The 6000-nt window shown below is 32.4% G+C and overlaps 1 protein-coding gene across 3 annotated transcripts in view; it reads left to right on the forward strand.

Moving 5' to 3' along the window:
- ZFHX4 (zinc finger homeobox 4) overlaps positions 1–6000 on the forward strand; it is a 173145-nt gene that overhangs the window by 70615 nt on the left and 96530 nt on the right. The window lies entirely within an intron of this gene.

The following is a 6000-nucleotide window of genomic DNA, read 5'->3' on the forward strand; positions in this document are numbered from 1 at the left end:
AATTAAATACCATGTAGTTTGATAGAAATGCAGTGTTGCTGATAGCTGTGTGCAAAACCTCATGGCAAACAATGGATATAGCAAACATTACTTCCGCTGCTACAAAAATAATAGACTGGAAGTGCTGGGATTTTGTGTGCAAGCTCGTAATTTTACCCCAGTGGGGATTAGTAGAAAACCAAGTGATACTTAATATTTATTGAGGCAAAAAAATAATAATATATATATATATATATATATATATATATATATATATATATATATATATTATATACACCGACACACACACACACACATATGTATATATTTTTGACATGTGTAAATGCTGCGCTACAGTAGAATTATTTTGAGTATAATTCCCTTTAATGGTCGGTGTTCGTTGTTAGATGCAAAATGTCTTTTGTTTCAGCAATATCCCTTTAACTGTTCTGTAGCTCAGCCTGTGATAATTCAGTAATGAGTAATACATATTTTTATGATCTCAAAATATTTTTTTTGTTTGCCTTAAGTTGATCATACTACCTTTTTACCACACATGTTCCTGCTTGTGAAAGCAAGATTTATTTTCAACACAATTTGAAATAAAGAAAACTTTTTTGTGATTAATTTTTCTTCAAGGGTATGAAGGTCCAGCTGGTGTCATAATAATTTATGCTATGCCAAGTACATTTAAAATTTGTAAGGAGCCACTTGCTGAGAATTTCCTAACAGTAAAATGTGAAACATAAATCAGAATTTCCAGGTTAAGACAAGAATAAATGTTATTTTGACAGTGTTTTTATTAAAAGCAACATGACATAAATTAAAATCAACGTTGTTGTAATGTATATAAACAAGTAGTCAAAATAATAATAACAACATATACATCTAGATTGTAAGTTCACACGGGAATAGGGGCCTAAATTACCCCTGTATTTGTCTGTACAATTTTGTCTTATTGTATTGTTTCTCCGTTATACTTTTACCCTTGTATCCATGGGCAGCGCTGCAGAATCTGTTGGCGCCTTGTAAATAAAGAATAATAATAATAATAATATATATATATATTTATTTACATACAGAAAGAGAATCGCATTCTCAGGAACAAACACAAGCTCAATAACATGTTAGCTTGAGCTATGGCGATTTACCACCTGGGTGTAAAAGAACTTCTTTTAGCCCAATAATATATTTCACAGAGAAGACCTTTCCTGTAGTATATCAGCCTGATCCCACTTATCAAGGTCATTGCAGCCCAGAAATACAAGGCAATCCCTTTCTTAACAAGGAACACGGCAAACCCAGACAATCATTTTGGTGGCCTTCATTGGACCTCATCAGTGAGGTGCAGCCTTATTTCTCTAAGCACATTGGGCAAGGTGTCCAGGTCTGGTTTCCCTTTTTTCCCTCGGGGAGACTAAAGACATACAGAAAGAGAACCGCACTTTCAGGAATGAACACCAGCTCAATAACTTGTTAGCTTGCTCTGTGGTGCACTGCCACCTGGGAGCAGCTTCTTTATATATATATATAAAACTAAATTTAAATCAAAACAAATTTAAAGGCATCTGTAAATATGCACAGAAGTCAAATTTGTAAGACATATTTATGAGTTGATTGTATGATTGTAGAATGTCTTTACGAAAACAAATAATAACAAATAAAAAAAAAACTTTTGTAGTATTTTACCAGTAACAAAGTCACAGCTACCTTAATATGAATGCATGGCAACAAAAATAAACTTTATAGGAAGTTGAATTTGTAAAGATGAAAGTAATTGGCAGATTTCTTTATTAGGCTGTGTTGAACAAAACCTGCATGATAGAAAATGCAGGCTGCATTAGTAACGCAACAAGTCAGTGGAGTTCTTTTTCAGAAAGAAACAAAGATAGCTGTAATTAATGACCCTGACTCTGTGCCAAAAAAGCTTTCTTCTGACAACTCCAACTTAATTAAAACTTAAGACATTTGAATGGCCTTAGAAAGCCCCTTATGGGGTGAACTCTTGGAAACTCGTGAGAAAATTTTGTAAGTTAAAGGAAAAGATGTGTGTTACCACTGGTGCCATGACTCTAATCCCTGACAGTCAAAGAATCTATTTAGTCCAGGCCTTTTCTTTTAACTGGCTCACACCTGCAGGCTTACTGGCACTTCCTATGCACTAGAAAAGGCAATTTTTTTTTTGTTTTTTTACGGAAGATCAGATAATAGAAGTCTTGCTGTTGCTTTTGTTTTTGTGCATTGTTCATTAGCCTGTGAGTATTGCAGTCACACTTGATATGCTTTAACTAGTAGCATGATAAAAACACAGGCTCATATCTTGGGTAGCTTTGGTAAAAATAATATTAAAAGAGAAATACAATGCTAGAGTGGTCTTAAATGCATTGGCATGCAAAGCTGGCACATGACGGGTTAATGTAACAGTACTGCAAGCTAAGGCTCACACTTGAAGGGGTAATCTGAAAAGCAGATACAAGCTGTTCTTCACACTTTGGAATTCTGAGGAACAAACAATTTAGTTGGACAGTGCTGTTTATAGAAACTATTAAATGCATGTTTAAATAACTCGAGTCTTCTCACTTGCTCCAAACCATTCATCCCTCAAATGAAAGAATCAATGATGAACTGTTACAGCAAAAAAGTGCTCTTTTGAGACAACTGACCTACTTTAAAAAAAAAAAAAGAAAAGAAAGAAAACTTAAAACAATGTTTAGATTAAACTTACTCTGAGCTGAAAAAAATAAACTTTCTGCATTGTTATCAAAAATAAAAAAATATTGGCTTAAAAATAAAATAATGTTATATTTTTTATTGGCCTCAGGCAGGATAGTTATGTTGGTTTACCTAGGTGATACCTATAGGCTGTCTTGCCTTGAGGGCAAAATTTTGAATCATCTATGTAAAAGCCTGGAAGTAGACGTGATTGTACTGAGATAAGGAATATTTGTATTCTTCAAAACTATTATTACTGAAACCCGATATATTATATATATGATCTTCTGGACATTTTCTATTTAAAAAATAAAACTTTACTCATAAATAATGCATCATTATTTCCATTTTAATGACAGTTAGCTCCACAGGCCACTTTATTTTATTATGCTAAATAGCTCCAATATATAGTCATTGTTTATTATTGATCAGTAGACTGTAATTTTTTTTTTTTAAAATAGTGCTAAGAAAATTAATAATTCCTGAATGAAATAAAAGGTTATCTAAAAAGTAATTATCCAACTAGCAAAAAGCCACAACTCCAGTATGCTATGTGCTGATATCAAAAGCTTGGTACATGTCTTAAAGGGACAGTAAACTCAAAATTAAACTTTCCTGATTCAGACAGAGCATGTGATTTCAAATAACCTTCCAGGTTACTTCTATTATCAAAATGGCTTAGTTCTCTTGGCATCCTTTGTTGAAAAGCATACCTAGATAGGCTCAGGAGCAGCAATGCACTACTGGGAGCTTGTGAATGATTGGTGGCTGCATTTATAACTCTCTTGTCATTGGCTTAACCAAAGTTTAATGCTAGCTCCCAGTTGTGTATTGGAGCTCCATTAACAAAGAATACATTTGTAGAAATAAGGGTAAATTAAAAGGTTGGTTTTTTTTGGATTTAAGTTCAATTTAAAGGGACACTCAATCAAAATGAAACTTTCATGATTCAGATAGAGCATGCCATTTTAAAAAACTTTCCAATTTACTTCCATTAACAAAATGTGCACAGTTTTTTTATATTTAAACTTTTTGAGTCACCAGCTCCCACTGAGCATGTGCAAGAATAAGTGTGTATGCATTTGTGAATGGCTGATGACTGTCACACGGTACGTGTATGCATTTGTGATTGGCTGATGGCTGTCACATGGTACAGGGGGAGTGGAAAAAGACATAACTTTTAAAATTGTCAAAAAAAATTCTACTATTCATTTGAAGTTCAGACTAAGTGTTATTGCATTGTCTTGTTATCTTGCATTTGTTGATTATGCAAATCTACTGTGTTGACTGGTCCTTTAAGACTGTTAAATTATATATATATATATATATATATATATATATATATATATATATATATATATATATATATATATATATATATATTGTGCAACCTGGTTTATATGAAGTAAATGGTTGTCTCACATAATACTAGCAGAGGGGGCTGAACTTTTCTTATTAAAGATAGTCATGTGTGTTGCACACTTTATACACCTCATGTTTCATAGGAGGTAGGTTCCAATAACCCTATTTGACTTTTGGAGGTAAATTACGTAGTTATATTTTGCGCTTGTGGTTACCAGAAAGAGAAAGACTTGCATATCATGTCATCACTGTGGTTGCAAACCATTCACCGGGTAATTTAATCTTTAAGGGTAGATTTTTTTCCCCCACTTAACTACTTTCAGATGCAAGAACTAAAAAAAATATAATTTGGTTTAATCTCATATGTAAACTCAGATGAAATTTTTTTCCCCCCAAAGATCTAGTTATGTGACAGTTTGATTCAATTTAAATTTTAACTCATTACATTCAAACCAGCAAATTACAAAACAAATATGCACCAAAATTTCATGATGTGTCTCATATTCATGGTGAATGATAATTAGTTTATACAGTAGAATGTTTAAATAATCTCATTAACATAGTTGTACAAAGCATTTATTGACAAAATACAGCTATGAAAGGACATACAATGGTAAAATGCGCCATAAACCAGTGGCATTAGTGCATAAACCAGTGGCATTAGTGCATAAACCAGTGGCATTAGTGCATCTACAAATAAAAAGTAAATACATTCTGTGCCTCTTTAATGACTTATTACCAATTACCCTATTCAATGCTAAAGATATTGTCACTGAATGCAATATTGACAATAGTCAGACATATAACTGAATTTATATACACACACATACATTAAATAGTATCACAGCGTAGATGTCAAACATTTGAAAATAAAGTTCAGATATAGTTAAAGGGACATTAAACCCAAAAGTTTTCTTTCATAATTCAGACAGATAATACAATTTTAAACAACATTCCAATTAACTTCTATTATCTAATTTGCTTCATTCTTTAGATATCCTATGTTAAAGAAATAGCAGTGCACATGGGCGAGCCAATCACAGGAGGCATCTATGTGCAGCCACCAATCAGAAGCTACTGAGCCTATCTAGATATGCTTTTCAGGAAAGAATATCAAGAGAAGGAAGCAAATTAGATAATAGAAGTAAATTAGAAAGTTGTTTAAAATGGTATTCTCTATCTGAATCATGAAAGAGAAAAATTGGGTTTAATGTCCCTTTAAATAAAATGTCTATTATTAGGTTACAATTTTATGTGCTGACTTTCCTATTTTTTCTTGGGAAACTCAAATGCAAATGAAATTCCTGATCAGTAAGATGTTTCAAGAGATGGCCTTTCTCTTTCCTGTCCAATGAACAATGTCACCAACTTTTAACAGCCAGGACATGAAAAAGAGGCTGAGGAATTTCCTATCTTTATTGTTGAAAACAGTGTTGTTCATTGGCTGATAACTTCTGAAAAATGAAAAACTATGATAAAATAAATATAAATTCTAGGCAAGAGTGCTACTTTTACAATGAACTGCTGCAACTAAATATGCTTTAGAGTTTTTCATTGAAAGAAAAAGGGAATTTGAAAGGCTCTTGTTACATGCCGTGGGCAGAAATTAGAGCAGTCAGCGCTTGCAAAAACTCATTTTTTTTTTAACAAAAATTTGATGTGGGTCACTGTAAATAGTGAAAAAATGGTTCCACGTAATGTTGTCTGTTTCAAATTAGGTTAAACTTCAAATTAAGTTACTTACGATTTTAGTCAACCTAACATATGATTAAGAGAAACATTTTTGTTTATAGAAAATGTAAGTTTATTCCACGCATGCAGATTTATACAAAAATTAAAATAAACATTTACTTTTGAGTCAGTACCTATTACATAGTAAGCACTTGATGTGTAAGACCCTTTTAGAATATCACTGGTTGGGATTTGCCTACTGATTTTATATATAGT

The sequence above is a fragment of the Bombina bombina genome, chromosome 5 (genome assembly GCF_027579735.1).
Source record: "Bombina bombina isolate aBomBom1 chromosome 5, aBomBom1.pri, whole genome shotgun sequence".
NCBI classification, from domain to species: Eukaryota; Metazoa; Chordata; class Amphibia; order Anura; family Bombinatoridae; genus Bombina; species Bombina bombina.